Below are 23,399 nucleotides of genomic sequence, written 5' to 3'. Positions count from 1 at the left end.
CAGGAAAGGGCATCTGAAGGTCAAGTTAAACAAGCTGTTTACATCTCTCTACTTAAAATACATTCAAGGATTTGAATTGTTGAGATAATATACAGTTGCATAGAAAAAGACGTTATAAATCACACAATAGATAGAGCTATTTGCTATGTGACAGGTTAGGTCTAATTAGGTATAAAAATACACCAAAGCTGGATATCTAATTCAGGGAGAGACTCATGAGAGGGAGAATAGAGGCAAATGGAGCAAGGCGGGTGAGGGAGGATGCTCACTCTCTCAACTAAATTATGCGAGCCACAATGTGCAAGGCAGGCTTGCATATAAGCACCAGACAAGATCTCTCTGTGCAAAAGGAGCACCATTTGAATAATGAAGCATAATTTAGTTGAGAGATTTTTTCAGCTTCAAAATGCTGTGAGCATCCTCCCTCCACCCGCCTTGCTCCATTTGCCTCTATCCTTTCCTTTCCCTCTCATGACTGGATTAGACATGATGTCAGGAGCAGAGGAATCTCTCTGCTGCCCTGGACTCTCCCTAGGCCCAACCCTCTTACCAGCTTTGCTTTGCATCGTCCTCATGTGCTTTTGCCTGGCTGGAATCAGTGCTTGGCTGCCTCTCGTTTTTCTGGCTGGTGGGTGGAGAATGGATGGTAGGTGGAGGGGGTGTCAAAATAGCTGGCTGGAACCCAGCCAACTGTGCAGAGGGAAGCGTTTACATCCATTGCTCCAACCACTTTCCTCCTAGCCCTACCTACCATTGGCATGCGGCCTCCAGAAGGGCTGTCCATGAGGGAAAGTGGCCCCTGAGCTGAAAAGGGTTCTCTGTCCCTGCATTAAACTAAGTACTCTACAGAATAAGACCTAAGCTGTGTCAGAGCCCTTGCCATGACCTAATTAACTGGAATTTCCGGGTGAATAATATTTGCACATGCCTTGCTCCCTGGGGAGGATTTCTTTAGCATCCATGTGGCTTATAAGATGATGACTGTTCACATATCAGAAAACAGGAAAGCAAAGGTATGGGTGTTTTCAGAATACTGATCATCAGATGAAGAGAAGGAACAGAATACTCTCTGACCACCTTAAGAACACAATAAGGTTGGATGTGGTAGGTGTGTAGGGAAGCTAGTAATGGAGATAGTTTAAGTGGCAATCCTATAGTCCCCTGCCTGGAAATAAGGACAATGGAATTTAATTCTGAACAGACAAGAGCTTCAGATGTCTGCTGTATAACAGAAGGAAGGGCACTCTGCAGGACAGAGACAAGAGCAAAAAATGCAGTTACTGGCAGTCACTGCCCTATGATATTCTACAGGGTGAAATGCCATAAGTAGAATTTCTCCAGATGATCTCACTGATCTTATGGGTCTACAGAGGGACAGCCAGTCTTTCAGGTAACCTTGTCCCAAGTTATGAGCTTTAGGAACATGACAAACAGATGAATGTCTGAAGGATCAGTTTCTCATCATTTTTTTGGTAGCAGTGTTGAATAACAAGTTACCCAAAAGCAACTCATGAACTTTGATATGGAAGATAAACATCAAAAATCTGTACTTTAAAAAACCAAGCCTGTATCTCACCCAGAAACTATCTTCACTTTTCTAGTTGTTAATTGCCTTCATGTAGTAAAGCCTTCTGAGTTACTACCCGTTTCAAAAAGAAAAAAGAAAAACATTGCAGAAGTATAATATACCAGAGGCTCAAATTCAATGTTCTACTTTCTCATCTATTTGTAGTAAGTTCAGGGCATGACCAGCCTTCCCCAGTCTGGTGGCCTTCATATGTTTTGGGCTACAACTCATCCTCAGCCAGAATGGCCAAGGATTGGGGATGGTGGGAGTTTTAGGCCCCAACCATCTGGTGGGCACCTAGTTGGCAAAGGGTAGTCTTTATAGTAAGCCAGGCACGTCCAACTCCCAAGAAACTGCGATCTACTCACAGTATAAAAAGACCGGCTGTGATCTATCCATTGTCATTGCCAGTAGTTGCTGAGCTTTTTTTAGGGAAGACTTGACCAAAGTTGTTGAGCTTTCTTTCTTTTTTTTACTACAAAAATGAAACACAAAGGCGATCACTATCTTGATACCACAATCGATCCAATACACCCCCGCGATCGATGAGTCAAGCAAGATCGACCTGTTGGACATGCCTGTAGTAAGCCATGTCTGAAATGTTGAAAATAATTATATACTTTAAAAAACAACACTAAAGCCTTCAAAGTTGTGTGTCTGTAAAAACAACAACAATAACCTGGTATTACAATGAAGGTGTGGGATAGAATGCAAGGCAATTTCAATATAACGAAATGAGATGGGGTGAGGAAAGATTCTCATTGCTTTAATTAGCTGGAGCTAAATTCAGGCACCTTTGCTGCAGAAAACTATTTCAGTGGCGAGAAGGAAGATGGTAAAATATCTCCCTGGTAAGAGTAAGCTTGCTGGAGGGATGGTTTTGCTTAGTAATAAATCCAGGAATGCAAAGCAAAACAGGGCCTCTTCAAGCTCACAAGAAGCTTGATATCTAAATTCCAGTGCAAAGCAGGCTGCAGCTAATCAGCTTTCCTGCCCTGATAGGTGTGCTGCTGCAGACCATGGAATTGCTCCGGAGAGGTCCACAAATTCATGCATGGCTCATGGGAATGGTAATAAGACACCAAAGCTTCCACCTCTAGGTCACCAGCTTGAATGCATCTCAGGGAAACATGAAGCAATTTTTATAATCATCATCATAAAGAAACAGTGCAGAGTTTCTTGAACTTTCTTAACTCATCATTGCATTAAAGCATTGCAAACGTAATCTTTTAACCAGGTGACTGTTCGGGGAGCCATTAAAATGAGCTGCGAGGTTGTCAGTTTTGTTTGCTTTATTCCCTTGAGCGTGTCTTGCCTGTTGCAGAATCAACCACAGTATATTATTTCTAATAGACTCGGCGCAGATGCAGAAACACCGCGTCTCAAAATGTGTGTATGGGCAATTGCACCTGCACACTGGATTGATTTCTGATATTACACTTGTGTAGCAATCAATGTGCCTCATTGTACCCAAGGATTCAACGGTGCAGTACAGCACATGCAGTTCATACGGCAATACATTGCCAGTCCCCAGTGTTCTGTCCTCTTGTTACACTTTATCACTGTTGTTGGTAGAACAGTGATAAGAAATTGGGAACTTTGGCTTCAGAAAAAGGCGACATGAGGGGACTTGCCAGGCAAGAAGCTACTATGTTAGGCTCTAACTCCCCTCCAAGCCTGGCCTGGGATATTTGAGAATGGCAAAAATGAGGAGGATTCAACCCTAGAGGGGAAAGACCTGGGGCAAGTGGGAAAAGGGATGGAGTGGCCATTCATGTACAGTGGTATCTTGGGTTACAGATGCTTCAGGTTACAGACTCCGCTAACTCAGAAATAGTACCTCAGGTTAAGAACTTTGCTTCAGGGTAAGAACAGAAATCGCGCGGCGGTGGCGCTGTGGCAGTGGGAGGCCCCATTAGCTAAAGCGGTGCTTCAGGTTAAGAATAGTTTCAGGTTAAGAACGGACCTCCGGAACGAATTAAGTTCTTAACCCGAGGTATCACCATACATACATATATAAATTAGTATCTGCAAATGCTAGGCAAATTGTGTCTTCTTTTGTCTGCCTATCCTTTTTCAGTTTTGTGTGTGTGTGATGCATAAGTCACCATACTAAATACAGATGGTGGAGGCAAAGGATGCAACATAGCGTAAAAGGATGGGTCCATTTCTCCACTCCCAGCTCCCTAGAGGACCTATGGAATGTCATGAACAATGACACATTTCCAACTATGAGGAAATACTAAAAGGTTAGAAAATGTGGCAATGCTCTTATAATTGTATACCCACATGAACATGGTGAACTATACTACAACCACACACTTAAGCCACTAGAATTATAAATAACTATAGGAGAAACATTAATGGAGCACCATGCATTATGACACATGGACAAATTTAATTTTGCCCTATCTATAACTTCCTCTCTTTCCCATCAATCATGGTCGTGTTTCCAGGTTTTAAAAAAATTATACCATGAACGTTAAGTGTTCAGTTAAGATTATTATATATTACTTTCCTTGCACATAAATACAGAGGCCATGATCTTGCCAGTGGCTATTGATTCTTTTTCCATTCCTTTCAACCTCCGACGCACCCTTGCAACCTGTAAACAAATCAGAGGCTGTGCAGGTTCTTATCCCAGAAGACCCACTGCAAACACAATTATGCCGGCTGTATTTTAGACCAATCTAACTTAAAAGAAGGAAGTTGTGAATAACTGTAAGTATAGGAAACACGGGGAGAAAAAAAGTGAGGAGGTAAGGCTTGAAAAGGAGAACAGTTTTGGAATAAGTGAAAATGAAGTATGGAGTAGCGTAGCTGGAGACTAATCTCTTCCTTCCAGTCCCTGGATTCTTAGATTGGTTTGGAACAAGCTAAGCTACTTTCCACCCAAATTAGAAAATTTGGCTCAGAATAAACTGATCTGAGTTAAATCAGACCTGCATCTCAATTGCTTATTTAGCAGGGCAGCAACAGTCGCAGAGAAACAATTTAGATTGTTGGGATACAATAACTGACCCATCCCCTCTTCTGCCTTGATCAAAACCTCTCTCTCTCTCTCTCTCTCTCTCTCTCTCTCTCTCACACACACACACACACACACCACTGCTTTTAAGTAAGAATAGAAACATTGAGATAACTGCAGTATAAACTAAAGGAGCCGTGATTACAGATTTTCCATTACTGTGGTTGTGGTAACTTCAGTATTAATGAACGCATCCCATATAGATGTGATATTTTGTATCTGGCAGTCCTGACATTGCTGTTTTCTAACTTTATCAAGGCTAAACACCATTTCGATTTTAAAATGAGAATCATTCTGGTTCAGTTCTTGTTTGACTGATTGTTATTAATTAGATTTCTTACCTTCCCTTTACCATAAGGTCCCAGGTCAAGTTACAACAACATATAAATATATTATTAAGACCAGTTAAAACAATGTATGTGCATATGATTCTTCTGTTGCACTTGAAAATAGAACTTCTCAAGTCCATCATTCCCAAGTAAAGTACTCATATAAAGGAGATGCAACTTAAGGACAATTTAGGCTCTGCATAACTCGTTTTAAAACATTTAAAACCACAAGAGGAAAAGGAACTGAATCTAGTCAATGATTGATTTGAAGGGGGAGGGTCTCCACTGCAAAACTGACATTGATGTATCATTTAATCTAACAGCACAACAACAAATCATAAGGCAATCAATTTAAATGGTATTAATAGCACTATACAAATTATTCAGCTTCTGCCTTAATTTAGGAGGTTGGCTTCATATTTCTCCTGCAAATTTATCAAATAATTACTACTGCCTCCAGTGAGGGGTTTAATGGTTTCTCCATTGTCCCTTTCATGCACCAACATGTACATGTTGAAGGAGGTGAATTATTATCTCCCCAGTATTTATCTGCACTTGCCAACCTAAGATGCAACTCTGTGCCTTTCTTGTGTAAACTACTTGTTTTGGCATTTCTGAGCAACTGGCAACCAGCATCACTCAGATCCATCGCATCTTAATCCAACTGGAGCTCTGCTCTGTTTGTATCATCTCCTTTGATCTCCTAAGTCAAGAATGAGCAAAGGTCAAAACCTCCCCATTCTAGGGCCAGCCTTTGTTCATCTACAACATGCATTCTTATGCAAGTTGGACACATCTCAGCCTTTATGGAAATCATTCATATAAAGATGGGATATTTCCCCCCTCTTGATTTTACTGACAATTGGATCCAAGGCCTGATCACTTTCCAGTATATTCAATTGAGTGTGAAAGGGGGAAAGGAAATGGTGCTTCAATAAATTCCTCAGAAAGCAGTCACTTTGGGAGCAAGCTCACAGAGGTTGAAGTGTCTCAAAAATAGGAACATTTTTCAAACCATTGTAGTGCTGATGCCACTGGGGAAACCCAGCCAGATGGACAGGGTATAAATAATAACATCATCATCATCATCCTCTCCCGTTACAGCTCTTAACATTTTTCTTAGTTCGTTCCCCCCACTCTAGAGGAACTTGTTGGAAACAAGGTGAGCTAAAGGAAGTTCACCAGTCACTACTGATAACGGCATGCTACATGACCACAGCAAGCATGTGCACTAAAGCAAATGACACAGTAAGATTCAGGTAGGTAGCTGTGTTGGTCTGATGCAGTCAAAATATATATAAAAATAAATAAAATGTCCAGTAACACCTTAGAGACAAACTAAGTTTGTTCTTGGTATAAGCTTTCGTGTGCATGTTGCATTAGCCTGCTGCTTACACACCCTATATTTAAAACACAGTTGAAGCACATTATTTCCCCCCAAAAAACCATTGGGAACTGTAGTTATTTTGGGGTTTCTGAAAATTGTAGCTCTTTGAAAGGTAAACTGCAATTCCCGGGATTATTTAGGGGGCGGGGAATAATGCACTTTGAATGTGCTTTACCTGTGTGGTACATCCGCAGCATTGCAGTCAATGCAAACCGTACCCCGACGGCTATTCTGCCTACTAGAGGTAGTGTTTAAAAATCTTTTCTTACCATTGTGCTAATGAGCTTACTATCCATTCACCATGAATTTTTAGTGAGGTTTCTTCATTAAAGAATCAGCAACATTACAAAACATCAGTGCAGAGCTATTTGTTTGCAGCGCCGCTGTCATCAACCACCGAGAAGGCTTTTTGTTTGTTTGTTGCATTTGGTTTTCTTTTGCAGTATAGGGAGGAAATTAGCCACATCCCTGAACTGCGCTAAACCTTGTCAATAAACAACATTACAAGACACAAAATCATTACATCTGCTAGCCTCATTGCACATGCAATGAGAAAGGCCTGTGCTATAATCTAGCTTAGATACCGAGGAGTGAGGAGGGAGGCATACGTTTCTGAAGAGGGAAAGGAGGGAGACAAGACATTTGTGATGCTTATCAAGAAGCACAGCCTCACTCTTATATAAGAGAAATCTGATGCAATTTCCTAAAATCCTTATTATATATCAAGGACAAAGAGAAGTTAACTGGTGCCCAAGCTGGATCAAAATTGTGCTGGCGCCTTCTTGCCTGCTCGAGTGTCTTAAACCGACCATGCATCATAAGTAAATTGTCCACTTTAATCAAATTCCACCTGAATCTATGGTAGGGAGACTTGCAGGAGATGTGCAATATGTTGAAAAATGGAAATATCTGAAGTTCTAATCAGATCACTTTAAATGGAAAAGTAGTGATCACTAAAACCAAATGAAATTAGGCTGCAGTAAATAGGAGGTAGATTATTAGATAAAGTCAGGGTGATCACAGGGAAAAAATATATTAGTACACTGAAAATGCCATTTGTTCAGAAGAAAATTCCTTCCTTTATTTCTAACCTTGCTAGATTTGGAATTTTATTTTGAAAGACCTATTTATCCATTCAGTTTTTCTCTGAAATATAGAGGGAGAATTAATATGATATATAGGGTGTATTCTATGATTTCACTGACCTTATTAATCTTACATTTTTATACATCTGTAACAATGGGATCCAAGCTGTAGGGCCTTGGCATTTCTTCTTGCAATGAAAGGTGGTATCTAAATTATTTTTATAACCATTTTTGTTGTTTAGTCGTTTAGTCCTGTCCGACTCTTCGTGACCCCATGGACCAGAGCACGCCAGGCACTCCTGTCTTCCACTGCCTCCCGCAGCTTGGTCAAACTCATGCTGGTAGCTTTGAGAACACTGCCCAACCATCTCGTCCTCTGTCGTCCCCTTCTCCTTGTGCCCTCCATCTTTCCCAACATCAGGGTCTTTTCCAGGGAGTCTTCTCTTCTCATGAGGTGGCCAAAGTATTGGAGCCTCAGCTTCACGATCTGTCCTTCCAGTGAGCACTCAGGGCTGATTTCCTTCAGAATGGATAGGTTTGATCTTCTTGTTTTTTTTTTTTTTATAGAAATTTATTGGGTTTTACAATAGAAATAAACATAATAAACAATGTAACATATATCTTAACATAATTTCACATTTTCTTTGGACTTCCTCACATCTCCCGCTCCCACTTTCATCGTTATAACATTTTGTCAGCAATTTATTATCTTATTTACATTCTTACATCCCTTCTATGTTTCATAATCTTCTAGTTCTCAAAAAGAGTTATATTTTCTCAATTCTCACTTGTTTTCTTAAAATCATCTAAATTAGTGGTGCTCAGTTATTTTGATCTAGCATCCTGTTTAGCATTCACTCAAATTGCAATATTTTTGTAAATAATTCTTAAATTTCTTCCAATCCTCCTCAGTCCTCTCTTCTCCCAGGTCACGAATTCTGCCGGTCATCTCAGCCAGTTCCATGTAGTCTATCAGTTGCATCTGCCATTCTTCCAGTGTGGGTAGATCTTGAGCTTTCCAATGCTTTGCGAGTAGTATCCTTGCTGCTGTTGTTGCATACATAAAAAATGTCTGGTCCTTCTTTACCACCCCTTGGCCGACAATACCCAAAAGAAAGGCCTCTGGTTTCTTAGTGAAGGTATATTTAAATACCTTTTTCAGTTCATTATAAATCATTTCCCAGAACGCCTTCACTTTAGGGCAAGTCCACCAGAGGTGGAAGAATGTTCCTTCACACTCTTTACATTTCCAACACTTATTGTCAGTCAGGTGGTAAATTTTTGCAAGTTTGACTGGGGTCATATACCATCTATATATCATTTTCATTACATTTTCTTTCAAAGCGTTACATGCAGTAAATTTCAATCCAGTACTCCACAGCCTTTCCCAGTCCTCAAACATAATATTATGCCCAATGTCCTGCGCCCACCTTATCATAGCCGATTTAACCATTTCGTCTTGTGTGTTCCATTTTAACAGCAAGTTATACATCCTTGAAAGTACCTTACTCTTAGGTTCTAACAATTCTGTTTCTATTTTCGATTTCTCCACCTGGAACCCTAATTTCTTGTCATTTTTAAAAACTTCTTTAATCTGAGCGTAATGTAACCAATCTCGCACTTTATCCTTCATTTTCTCCAAACTCTGCAGTTTCCAATTGTCTCCATCTTTTTCTAGAATTTCCCAATATTTTGGCCATTTGGCCTCCATATTGGGTCTTTTTCGGGCAGGTTTGATCTTCTTGCAGTCCATGGGACTCTCAAGAGTCTCCTCCAGCACCATAATTCAAAAACACCATAGAAGCTAACAATAGTTGGTCTAAGGTTGGTGTGTTTTCTACATTTCAGCTTCTTACATTCTCATTGATAAAAATCTTCTCTTACAACACCTGAAGCACAATGTGAGCCTGGAAGATTCAAGGGTCAAAGCCTGAGGCAGAAGCAAAAATAAGTCAGAATATTCTACTAAATTCTATAGCAGACAAGATCTGGAACACAAATGGTACATCTATCACACATCCTATCCATATGAGCTCAATACCAATTCAATACCATTGCTGGTAGGCCAAATCAGTTGAAGATAGAGCCAAAGTTTTAACCTGAGGTACTTCATTATTAGAGTCTCAGCTATTGGCCATTGTGGTATTCAACATACATGGAGATCCAGAGATGTGACTAATGAGCCTCAAACAGAGTTGAAATTTTCACATGCATTCGATATCTTACAAAATTATGGTACTAATGTTCTCTTTTTAAAATTTAATTGTTAGCAAGTGTCTGATTGGCCTGGAATTAGCTGAACTGTAGAAGTTCACATTATCACATGAGGGGCCAGGAGACATGACGTGGCCTCTGCAACAGAACTAAATGCACATTCCTGCAACCCTAGTCGATCCATGTTCCCTCTTAGCATGACTGCACCTTAGGAGAGCTTAGGTGTTCCCAGTGAAGTCAGTTACTTCTTCCACGGGTGTCTTGCTGCTTAAATCTAAGGTTCAAACAACAGTAACAACAACAACATATATGTGTGCCTGGAAAATGGGGGAGAGGGAATCTGTGGCACTCCAAATGTTACTGCTACTACTACATTACTCCCTGATTGCTGGCTGTGTTGGGTGGGGCTGACGGGAGATGGAATTTAGCAGTATCAGGAAGGCTATAGGCTTTCCATTCTAGCTGTAGAAGAATTCCATCATGATACTAAAGGAGCTGCAATGCAAATGGATCCTGACTAAATCCAAACGCACAGATTTTCTGCAGAAATCAACTGTTTGGGGTTGGGAAACTGGAATTAAAAATTGAATTCCTCATCCAGGACAGCTGTTTACTGTCCTGTCAGACAGTATTAGTATTAGTATTCTGCAGGAAGGAACATTAGGTCCCTGTTGGCAGTTTATACCAGGAAAGATAAGTATACTACCAAAATTCAGAGATAGGATATGCTTAACTGGTACTTTTAACCCCCTACATTAGAATTAACTGGATAGGCCCTTTGGATTACAGTTGCCAAGTAACTTTTTAGAATGGCACCAAAAAGTTCTAAAATGTTTGAACACTTGGTGTTTTAAACCCCCTAAGGTTGAAACATTGATTTTTACCAGATGTTACTTAAAATATTGTTGAAAAGCATTTGCAGTGAGCCAAGCATGGATCAATTGAAGAGAACATCACCGACCTGTGAGTTTGCTAGCAGCTCAGATTTGATACGAAGGGGATCAATAGAACTGCTTAAATCAATATAGCCTTTCTGAATGGGGCTGTTGACTCAGCAAAATTTAAATAAAGTTTCTTCTTTTTTGCTAAAAAAAAAAAAGCCCTAACTGATTAACACACTGCATAATTTTTTTCTAGATAAACACAGTCAATTCCCAACTAAAACACATGCTCAAAAAACCAAGTGATTAAATGCAGGCATAGGATATAAATGACATTTGTTGCAACAGGTGGAAATCAAGCTAAGATGTGCCATGTGGGGCAATCTTAATCTAAAAACAGATTATGAGTATTATGAATGTTTCCATGTCCTCTAATGAAACACTATATGAGTACCCAGAAAACAATACCTTTCTTAAAAGAAAAAGGGAAAGAAACCCTTTCTGGTAAAATGCACTACCATTGCAAGAACACCAAGAACTACCCTCCTGTAGTACGCTTGTCACTTGACCTAGGAAGAGCCTTCTGGATCAGACCAGTGACCAGTCTAGCCCAGCATCCTGTTCTCATTGTGGCCAGTCATCTGGCTTATGGGAAGCCCACAAGCAGGACCCAAGTGCTCTCCCCACCTCAGCTTCCGGTAACTGGTATTCAGAAGCATGCTTAGAAGGGTTGGTGGAAGGTACAGGGAGTTTTCCCAAACTGCAGTGACCCCCACTGTTGCTCCTACTTCCCAGTCAATGCACTAAGTAAGTGGAATAGGGGAGTGTTTGTGAGGCTGGTATGAATGACTTTGGTGGGGCATGGGAGGGTGGGTGAAGCTGAATTGCCTTACCCAATCTGATTGGCTTCAGATGCCCACTCGCCCACCCCAGTTTCGACGAGGGCAAGCAGGGGAAATGTCAATTTAATCCAAGGAGGACCTGGGCAGACTTGCTCCTTCCATCAATGCGGTTTTTCATTTGCCCCCGTTTCCCCCAGGGAAACCCGTTCTTTACCTCTGAACCAGAGCAAATGCCAGTCCACAGAAAACCTCAGTGACGTTTGCTCCGATTCAGTGGTAAAGAGCAAGGTGGCAGAACAAGTGGCAGTGTGGATGAGCTCTTAGTCAATGGAGCAGCGATGATCAATGAGATATCCCTGGCCCAGAAAAGAAACAGCCCATGAGCTCACAGGTTTCATTTCAGAATAGGAACTGGTGCTGAGGTTTGATCCAAGGAGAAAGAATCCCTAACTAAAGGTGAGATGTATCTTTATTCTAGTTATGTGCTTTAGTTACCTCACTGGACTTTTTAATGACATGGTACAAGCGGAATTGATGCTTTTGAATTATGGTGCTGGAGGAGACTCTTGAGAGTCCCATGGACTGCAAGAAGATCAAGCCTATCCATTCTTAAGAAAACAGCCCTGAGTGCTCACTGGAAGGACAGATCGTGAAGCTGAGGCTCCAATACTTTGGCCACCTCATGAGAAGAGAAGACTCCCTGGAAAAGACCCTGATGTTGGGAAAGATGGAGGGCAGAAGGAGAAGGGGACAACAGAGGACGAGATGGTTGGACAGTGTTCTCGAAGCTACCAGCATGAGTTTGACCAAACTGCCGGAGGCAGTGGAAGACAGGAGTGCCTGGCATGCTCTGGTCCATGGGGTCACGAAGAGTCGGACACGACTAAACGACTAAACAACAACACAAGCGGAAGTGGGAGGGAAGACAGAGGAGTTTCAGCAAAATGTCTCAAGTTGGTTGTGCAATCCCTCATGGCTATTTGAAAAAGGATCTGCATTACTGAGAGGGGAGAGAAGAAGGGCCTATCGAGTTCTTCAACAGTGCTGGATACATTTCCCACCCACATTTACACCCACTATTTATTGTTTATTTAACCTCACAGGAGCAATACAGTGCAGATCTATATTACTGTACTCTGAAGTGCACTTGAAATTCTTGAAGTTTAAGAGCAAGGCAGGTTATTATTTTATTTTTCTGCAAGATTTTAGTTGCTGAACTGGGAAAAGGCAGCAGCAATGTGTAAGTGTGTGTGTTTTAAAAGCAGGTTTTGGACATCTCTGTTGGATACTGATCAGAGCTCTGTGTGGGATTTTGGTCAGGCTGCTCTCCCTGCCACCCCCACCCCCCACTGGCCCACTCCTGAAATCTCTCAATAGATGTATGTATGCATGTCTCCTTATAAATAGTTTCCATTTAACTTTGTGTCAGTGAAGCTTTTAGTGGCTTACCAGTCTGTTCCTGAATTGACTTATGTAACATGAAGCAAAAGATGACATGGGGAAATGTGATTTGAAATGCTTATATAACAATTAGTGTGGGGGAAAGCCAATCATAAGGAAAATGCCTAGCCATTAAAAAGTTTGGCAAGGTTACTAAAGCACATAACAAGGTCCAAAAATGTTTTGCATTGAGAATCAGGTGTTATATTGTTAAAGAAAATGCTTTTGCACTGACTTTGTGTTGCAACATGTTGCAATTTCCCCTAGCTGCTTCTCAACAAACCTCCTCTGAAGGGTAGAAGAGTCACTGCCTAATTAATCATTTCTGCCCCCTGCACTTCCTATAAAGATTTGCAGAAAGCCATGTCCAGAAATCCATGTGCCTGCATTCTCACATGTGAATTGTACTCCTCAGAGTGCCAAATATTTTATGCTTATCCTCTTCTGGAACAACTCCAGTGTTGTGTGACTTCCCCAACCAGCAATAGCTAACTAATTATTGCACCCTGAACTTTTCAAATGCAAAACTTTTTTCTCTTCTTTTTTGCAATTAATCTTTAGTGGAAATAAATGGATGTGCACTCACATAACGGTTACATTTGATGGATCTGGCTCCTTTGGAATGTTTTGCAGAATAGCTGCTAATTCTCTGAAGCAGTCATTTTGATTATTATTATTATTATTATTATTATTATTATTATTACTTTGCACTTTGTTCTCTAGGCAATGGAAATAGTCTTTGTGTGGCTTGGTTTTCTTCAGAAGTTGGGGGACTGGTGGAGAAACAGAAGAACATAAGAAGGGCCTGATCCAGCAGGCTCTCACAGCAGCCATGCAGGTGCGCTGGGGAAACTCATAAGCAGATCCTTAGTGCGACTACAGTCTCCTATGCATTGTTCGCCTAAGACAATTTGCCAGAGCATGAAGAATGCCCCAGCAGCACTGGCTGTACAACATTCACCAGGATTTAGGGGTACACTAAATATCAACAGCTTTACTGACTCTCACAAACACTCTGCTGAAATAATAATTTAATTTAATTTAATTTAATTTAAAATTTAATTTAATTTAATTTAATTTAATTTATTCATTCACTCCTACCCTGCCCATCTGGTAAAACACGATAAAACGTCAAACATTAAAAATTTCCCTACACAGGGCTGCCTTCAGATGTCTTCTAAAGTCAGATAGTTGTTTATTTCCTTGACATCTGATGGGAGGGCATTCCACAGGGTGGGCGCCACTACCGAGAAGGCCCTCTGCCTGGTTCCCTGTAACCTCACTTCTCACAGCGAGGGAACCGCCAGAAGGCCCTTGGCGTTGGACCTCAGTGTCAGGGCTGAACGATGGGGGTGGAGACGCTCCTTCAGGTATACTGGGCCGAGGTCGTTTAGGGCTTTAAAGGTCAGCACCAACACTTTGAATCTGAAACACTTTGAAAGCTATCACTTGTGTCCCTGGTTAACTCAGGTTGATCCTGTGAAGGGGCAGAACAATTAAGATAGGGATAGGGTGAGAGTACTGAGGTAGTAGAAGAAGAGTGAGGAAAACATGACCCTCTAGATCAGGGTGGTCCACCTTGCAAGAGTACTTCAACACAAAACCCGTGAGCCACACACTGAATTAACTTTCCATATCATAAATTAAAGTGTTTGCAACATAGTTAATATTATTTAATATATACAATTAATATATGTAATTGAATATATATAATTAAATTTTCTCTCTCTCTATATAATTTAATATAATTAATTATATTAATATATATATATATATAATTATAAATATATATACACTACACACACATACAATTAATTTATTTAATATACTTATTACACAATACACAAACAGATTAGCAACGGAAACACTGAGTTCCTGTCAGGATAAAAAGGTGGGGTATGAATAAATACAACAACAACAACAACAACAACAACAACAACAACAACATGATTTTAGAAGGCTTTCAGTCAAAAGGATGGAAGCCTCTTGTGCAGACAGCCCATGAGGGAGAAGTGTCAGTCAAGGAACTTGGAGACAAGGAGTTCAATTCCTCTCTCAGCCATGAAGCTCACTGGGGGACTTTGTGCCAGTCACTCTCTCTCAGCCTAACCTACCTCACAGGCTTACTTACTTCTGAGTAGACATGGTTAGAATTGTAGCCATTAGCCACTTTGTAAACTTTAGGTGCCACAACATTTTGTTGTTTTTGCTGTAAAAGACTACAAGGGCTACATCTCTGGAAATTACTTTGAAAGGGAACACACAGAGAAGGGAACTATCTGTAGATATCTGTTGATGGCTGATACATATGTGAGATTACAGGCTATGATATATGTACCAGAACCTTATATTTCTGCATCAGTGGACAAAGAAATGGAAGACATAGTTCTGCAAAATACACCATTTGTAGTGGAATGGAAAATCCCAGATGAAAGTGTGAATGACTGGCAGAATGGATTGAAGCAGGTCCAAACCTCTCTAATTCCATGCCCCACTATTTGGCTCACACCCACCATTTCCGCAGTGACAAATGCACCCATTCCTGCTTGCCACCATACATAAAAGCTTGTTGCTATGTAACATGTCTGAACAATCCACACAAGTGGAAATTCCAGGTGCTCAATCATGGCAAATACTAAATCCCCAGAGGGAATTTTCATTTTTTTAATTCCACTTTCCTAACCCCAAACAGTAGGTTTCTAAGGAAAATTCACCTCCCCTTTAGAATTTTAGCTGGTTCCATTTGCTCTTCCATTCCTTCAGTAAACTCAGTGATTTGCATCAATCAAAGGCTCAGATGTTCTTGTGCATACACATTTCACTCAGAGTTACATTGCATCTAGGCTTTGCAATCCTACAGCCACTTAAACAGATACTTTTGCACAGGTGTGTTTTCCTTCTAGGCCAAAACTGGATCAAATACCTATGTTTTTTAAGTAATTCACATTCAAAATTCAACATAGTTTTGTTTTTTTAAAACTTATTCAACTTACATCCTACCCTTTCCCCTGAAAGAGCCTAAAACAGTTAAAAGTATTATCACAACCAGTGATTTCAAGGGTGTACATTTCAACCATCAAATGCCTAGCTAAACAAGTCAGTAATGAGGAAGACAGACACATCTCACCAGGAAGGGCAATCCACAAGCAAGAGGCCACCAGAGGAAAGTTCCTGTTATGGGTCAACACCAACCAGGCCTCGCCTGCCAATTGTAGGGTGTGAGGTGGTTGATATTGGGGAAGGAGCTCTTTTAAGTAATTGCGTACCAAGCCATTTAGGGCTTTATAATATGGTATGAACACCTTGGGGACGCGGGTGATGCTGTGGGTTAAACCACAGAGCCTAGGACTTGCCAATCAGAAGGTCGGCGGTTCGAATCCCCATGACAGGGTGAGCTCCTGTTGCTCGGTCCCTGCTCCTGCCCACCTAGCAGTTTGAAAGCACGTCAAAGTGCAAGTAGCTAAATAGGTACTTATCCTACGGGAAGGTAAACGGTGTTTCCGTGCACTGCTCTGGTTTGCCAGAAGTGGCTTAGTCATGCTGGCCACATGACCCGGAAGCTGTACACCAGCTCCCTTGGCCAATAAAGCAAGATGAGCACCGCAATCCCAGAGTCGGCCATGACTGGACCTAATGGTCAGGGGTCCCTTTACCTTTATGAACACCTTGAATTGGGACTAATCATTGACAGCTAGTGCAACATCAGACTGCCCTAGCCTAGGAGATGCATTCTGCACCAGAAGTAAGCTTTGGACCATCTTCATGGGAAGCCCCACATACAGCCATCCAAATGAAAGGATACCAGAGCATGAACAAATGAGGCCAGGCTATCCCGATCCAGGAATGACCATAAGTGGCAAATCAGCATGGGCACTCCTAACCATTAAGGACAAGTTGGAACAAAGGAGTACTTGCAGACTACTAACCTATTCCTTTAGGCCAAAAGGCCTTAGTTATGGCTGTAAGTGCTGCTCTTGCAGAGAAGAGTTCTGCCATGAAGTAGGCATCTATATCCTGAGAGGAGTTCACATTATGCCCATATAAAAGCCACCCACACCTCCCATTCTGGCCACAATAAGCCGGCAGGGCATAGGAAGCGGCAATAGCTCCACCATGGATTCTGTTATCCATCACCATCATAGCTTGGACAAGCTATGTGTGGTTCACACCAATTTTTTAAGAGAGTCCATAATATCATATTTTAAATATAAAAATATTTGCCCAAATCCACAATCTATTTCTGAGCAAAGCATTCCAACAACTGGCTTAGTGAAAGTTGAACCAATTGTAGTTTGCATTTATGGTTTATTATAGTCTTATGAGGACTTAAATGTTATCACCCCTTCTTAGCTAGAGGCATTACATGCACATCCCCATGTGGCTTCTTTTTACAAACTCAAGCTGGGACTGTGTGCATGGCACTTTTCCAGAAAGGTTAACATCCTTTTGATCAGTCATTCAGCTGATGGGCTAGATACGAAGAGCCAATGTAACCATCTTATAAAAGAAAATTACATGAATTATTAGGGATTGTGCTTATGAAATACCTGGCACTGTACCAAAGATGGGTTAGTAATCTAAAAGGTGCCTGCCATTTGAAAATTTAAAAAAGCAAGAGTCCTGCATGCCCATAAACACTACTCCTTGCATTCAATTAAAACCTAGAATTTGTGGACAGGTTTCATACTTTATATACTCCTACCATAGAGATGCAAGTGGCTCTTGATTTTTTTGATCACACTGCTTGATATTTCTGTGTTAATATTTTGCTTAACATTGCAATGGATATTTATTGCACTTTGCTATTACTCATTTTTGGTTGTTATTTTATTAGTGTAATGTTTGGTTGTTATTTTATTAATGTAATGTTTGGTTGTTATTTTATTAGTGTAATGTTATCGCAAGCAGTATATAACTTATACAAACAAACCAACAAGCTAAAGTCCTGTTACTCACCTATCCTTTCCAAACCTCTTGGCTTAGGAGGGACAGAAGCAAGACTAGCCTTCACAATGATGCAACACAGAGAGAGACACACACACATACTTTTAAGTCATGAGGGACTCTGAACCCTCAACCCTCTTCAGTTAGTTTGAATTGCTCCAATGTATCAGTACACCCCACCTTAGGTAGGATTCCAAAGGAATCAATACTGTTCAAGTAGCCTAACAGTACTATTTGAGGGGGACTGCCTACTATCTCAAACAGTGAAAGCCAACAAGGTACCTGCCAAATGTTGCTGGACTCATAGAATCATAGAACCATAGAGTTGGAAGAGACCACAAGGGCCATCGAGTCCAACCCCCTGCCAAGCAGGAAACACCATCAGAGCACTCCTGACATATGATTGTCAAGCCTCTGCTTAAAGACCTCCAAAGAAGGAGACTCCACCACACTCCTTGGCAGCAAATTCCACTGTCGAACAGCTCTTACTGTCAGGAAGTTCTTCCTAATGTTTAGGTGGAATCTTCTTTCTTGTAGTTTGGATCCATTGCTCCGTGTCCGCTTCTCTGGAGCAGCAGAAAACAACCTTTCTCCCTCCTCTATGTGACCTTTTATATATTTGAACATGGCTATCATATCACCCCTTAACCTCCTCTTCTTCAGGCTAAACATGCCCAGCTCCCTTAGCAGTTCCTCATAAGGCATCGTTTCCAGGCCTTTGACCATTTTGGTTGCCCTCCTCTGGACATGTTCCAGTTTGTCAGTGTCCTTCTTGAACTGTGGTGCCCAGAACTGGACACAGTACTCCAGGTGAGGTCTGACCAGAGCAGAATACAGTGGCACTATTACTTCCCTTGATCTAGATGCTGTACTCCTATTGATGCAGCCCAGAATTGCATTGGCTTTTTTAGCTGCCACGTCACACTGTTGGCTCATGTCAAGTTTGTGGTCAACCAAGACTCCTAGATCCTATTCACATGTACTGCTCTCAAGCCAGGTGTCCCCCATCTTGTATTTGTGCCTCTCATTTTTTTTGCCCAAGTGCAATACTTTACATTTCTCCCTGTTAAAATTCATCTTGTTTGTTTTGGCCCAGTTCTCTAATCTGTCAAGGTCGTTTTGAAGTGTGATCCTGTCCTCTGGGGTGTTAGCCACCCCTCCATTTTCCATCATCCCTAACTATTGGTGAAGCTGGTGAAGCTCATGGGAGTTGTAGTCCAACAACATCTGGAGGGCACCAGGTTGACGTTCATGCATGTCATTCTCCTCAGTGTCCTAGCTATACATAGCATAGATATGTGAAAAGAATCCCTCCCTCCACAAACACATACGCAACACTGCTCACAAGGTCTATTTCTATAACCCATTTGGATATATTATACACTGTGAGTTAACCAAGAATTTAATTGCAAGCCAAAAGTTCATGGGCATTTTGTCAACTTTACATTCTGTCAAATATATTGCACATACAGAGGGGAAGGGGTGGAGAAGGGGAATGCAAGCTGTGTATTTTTGTGGCAAGGGGGGGAGGGGAAGTGAATATAAATAAGAAGAACTTTTAAAATGTCAGTCAAGATTGGCCTGAATTCCAGAGATACGGAGCACCTGCAGATTCCACCAGCTTCGGCGGGGGTTTACATTTTTTGCAAGTCAGGCCACTTGGGCATAATATTAGCAGGTTATTTTCTCTCGCTTGGCAGCCGTGGCAGCTTCATCCTCTCTTATTATTCAAACCTCGGGAATTGTTTGCTTCCTTTGGTAATGAGACACTGTCCCCAATTCATAAGTGCATGATATATTCTTATTTCAGGAATGTGACAGAACATGAGAGATGCTGTCACTCTGTGCAATCTTCCCCAACCTTCCTGACCTACTGCAAAGAGGCAAAACAAAGGAAGGAAATGGATTGTTTTATGATTTGTTAGCAAGGGTGAAAAGAGCTAGTGCCGCAATCTGCGGATTTTTTTTTTTTTAACCACAGATACTCACTGGCAAGTGAGTATATTTGCAATATACTAAGGCTGCAGCTATAAAAGCAATTATTCCAGAGTCAGATTGCTCCAGAATATGTTATCTGAGGTTTTCCCAGAGCAATTATTCCAGAGTCAGATGGCTTCAGAATATGTGATTTGAGGTTTGTTTGTTTTTTGTCAAAATGTGGCATTGGCTCACAGTTCAGTGACCTCTTTAAGTGGAATGCAAAAAATCCTCCATGTTGAAATTCATGGATCTTGTGTAGGCCTAATGATGTGAAAGTCACACCAAAAACTGAGACCAGAGAAACTGTGATGCCTAATCCAATACCAGCTTAAATATTCAAGTCACAAATGATGTAAAGTTTGAATAGGGATGGGAAAATCTGTCTATTTCAGTTTCTCATTTTTCCAGTCTTTAAGTTCAGTTCTCCATGTTTCCAAATTAGTTTGTGATTTTTTTTAAAAGTCCTCATGAAACTCCATCAGAATTGTAGTGCAAATTTCTCCTCATATGTACATTTTGGTATAATTTTTGTCATGTACCTAGACGGACAAAGAGAGTGCATCATAATGCACCTTTGTATGTCATTTTTATCGATAGGCATTTATATGTACACTTCACCCCAATATATGCATTTTTGTACACATTGCAAGGCTGGAAAACTATATATTGCAAAATTCAGAAAAGTGTGAATTTTGAAGGATGAATACATTTTGGTTTACACAATATTTCTGAAGTGTGAATTCTATCATTTTGCATTTAGATGCAAACTGAATCAAATCTCTCCCCCATCCCTAGTTTTGAAATACACATTGCATGTATCTTTATTGCCTACCACATACCATATTTTTCGCTCTATAAGACGCACCAGACCACAAGACACACCTAGTTTTTGGAGGAGGAAAACAAGAAAAAAAATATTCTGAATCTCAGAAGGCAGAACAGCAAGAGGGATCGCTGCACAGTGAAAGCAGCAATCCCTCTTGCTTTTCTGGCTTCTGGGATAGCTGTGCAGCCTGCATTTGCTCCATAAGACGCACACACATTTCCCCTTACTTTTTAGGAGGGAAAAAGTGAGTCTTATAGAGCAAAAAATATGGTAGTTATATATCCAAAATGGTATGCACATTCCCCCTACCTCCAAAGAATCCTGGGAACTGTAGTTTATTCCTCACAAAATGACAATCCCTAGCAGCCTTAACAAACTACAGGTCCCAGGAGTCTTGGGGGTGGGAGTAAGTGTTCTTTTAAATGTTTGGTGAGTATGCAGCCCGGATTGATAGCAAAACCTTACGAAACAGTTTCTTAACCCTTTCCTTCCCAGCCATTTGCTTGCTCAAAATCACTCCCATTGCCTGTGTGTGTGTGTGTATACCCAACATAGGGAGATGAGCTATACATTTCTTCTTAACTGAAGAATGTCGTGCTTGAATATGGGAAATCCTAGTTCAAATCCCCAAACCTCTAGTGCTCCTCCAGGCTGGAGAGTGATATTCTGCTCTCCTGTGAAGCTCACTAGCAGCCTTGATCAAATCACTAGCTTTTCTTCCTGCCTGCTGTAAGCATGAAGGGCAAGATGCATGTAAGACAAATGAATTCTTCACACAGGATTCAGCAAAGAGTTGTGAAGCCTCTTCTGCTGAGAAGTACTCTTGTAGATGCACTGTTGTAGAGCAGGAAGGGAGAACCTTCGAACCTTCAGGTGTTATTGGACTCCAACTCCCATCAGCCCCAGCTACCATGGCCAATGGTCAGAGATGAAGGGAGTTGTAGTCTAATGACAGCTGGAGGGCCCCAGGTACCCCACCCCTGCTCTACGTGCCATTTACATGCATGGATCTGTAGAAAAAGTAATCATTGTGAGGAAGGGGCGATAAACAAAGCTACAAAAGAGTTAAATGACTTACCATGAACATTATGGCAAAGACAGTTTGAGGGACAGACTAGACTGATAGGGTTTTGTCTGTACCTCTTATTCCACAAACAGAGAAAACAGATCCCTATCCACAATCTAAATTATGACAATTAGTAGAAACAGAAGTATAAATAAGAAACTGATAATATGTATGAAATGGTGGCATAAGATGCCTGAATGAAGTCTGATGAAAATTTTTGCATGTCAGCTGTTGAGAATTTCTTGCAAAGAGAATATACTATGTCGGGACTCTGCATAATCCTAGTTTTGCCCCACTTACAAGAATATTGGGCTTGGCAAGGACAGTTCTGTGGCGAATTTCTGCAAGGGGAAAACAGGGTGTCCTGAAATGACTGGATTTCTGCAAGAGGAAAATAGAAATGAGTTTATTCTGTCCAAGGGGGCTAGCAGGAACAGAGAGCCATTCCTATGACGGGACAAGCAATGATCTAAAAATAAGCCAGCTAGTCAATCTGCTATGTCTCCCAGTTCCCAGCTTTGTAAACATGTGCCCTATTACGCTGTTTATGTGGACTTCCAGGTTTTCAACTAGGACAGCTGCAAATGGGAATGGCACCTTCTTCGGCACCCTGGGATATTTATTTATCTCACTCATCTTTGGGATTCAGTGTCATGGTTTTGTTATTTACACACAGCACCTTCTGAGATGGTAAATAAGATTTTGTTCCCCTCCTGTGTAAACAGTATACAGCCTGCAGATCTTCACAGATAAACAGCTGCATAGACGCTAATGGATATGTTTTGCAGAGTTGTAGGGTCATAAATCTAGGGCTCCTTGGCCCAGCCCTCTCTCCCACCCCGCAAAATAAAGATCAAAATGTGCCCTGTAGGCTTAAAGAACAGCTTGTAAACTTCATTGCAACATGGCAGATAGATCGCTAAATAGCGCATGCAAGAGCAAAGTAAATTATTTCTGGGAAATGTACTAATGGTCAGACTGGAAGCTCCTGTCCTTTGGAAGAGTGAAAAACGCAGAGGAGGATTCCACAGGGACAGAATTCAGTGTAGAGCATAAGGAATGATGTGGAGTGATGGAAAGTTTGTCATCTTCTTTTTTCATCGGGAGTTATTTTAAATGAGATTATAAATAGAAGCTCTTACCTTACAATAGCTTTGACAAATCCTCACTTCTCCAGGAGTTCAGCTGCACTGTGTGCATTCTCACGCTCTTCCTTTAAATGACCGTACTTGGGTAGTGCAAGTGGGCATCAAATTTCAAAGATAAGGGACAATTATGGAACAATAGGGCACTGCTCTGAAGAGGACAAGGCAGCTAAAGTATTCTGAAATGCAGGATGTCCACTGAAACAACAAAGCAAAACAGAATGCCTGGCTAGGCAATTCTCCAACATGATCTAAAACCTTTGGCTTGGCTCAGCTTTTTATGGGTGAAAGGCCATTTTTTAAAGAGACAGCTTCTGTTTTGAAATTTACATGTTGTGTGCAAAGCCTTATTTGTTCCTAAGCAGACATTTCAGAAACATGACAAGAAGGCTTCAGTGTAAGGCTCTGGAAAAGAGGAGGGGAACCCGCGGTCCTCCAGTGTTGCTGAACTACAATTCCCATCAGCCCCAGCAAGCATGGCCCATGGCTGAGGATGATGGGAATTGTAGTTCAGCAACTTCTAAAGGCCCACAGGTTTCCCACACCTGTTCTAGAATAATATTTATCAAGTTTTGAGTGGTGGCATTGCCAGCACTCTTTATTCCCCATCAGGCAACTTATGGTGTTGGGGGGAGGAGAAAAACTTACCAGCATTCCTGCAGTCT

The 23,399-nt window shown here is 41.2% G+C and overlaps 1 long non-coding RNA gene across 2 annotated transcripts in view; it reads right to left on the bottom strand.

The window, feature by feature from the left end:
• LOC308473909 overlaps positions 1 to 22,940 on the bottom strand; it is a 123,556-nt gene extending 100,616 nt beyond the window's left edge. The window contains exon 1 of one of the 2 annotated variants that reach the window (XR_013984390.1): positions 22,732 to 22,940. This is a non-coding gene — a long non-coding RNA (uncharacterized lncRNA). The remainder of the gene's footprint in view (positions 1 to 22,731) is intronic. The other variant, XR_013984391.1, reaches the window with a different exon arrangement.
• Positions 22,941 to 23,399: the final 459 nt, after the last annotated feature.

Source organism: Podarcis pityusensis (genome assembly GCF_964106645.2).
Source record: "Podarcis pityusensis genome assembly, chromosome: 3".
NCBI lineage: Eukaryota > Metazoa > Chordata > Lepidosauria > Squamata > Lacertidae > Podarcis > Podarcis pityusensis.
This window is presented reverse-complemented; position numbering and strand designations above follow the sequence as displayed.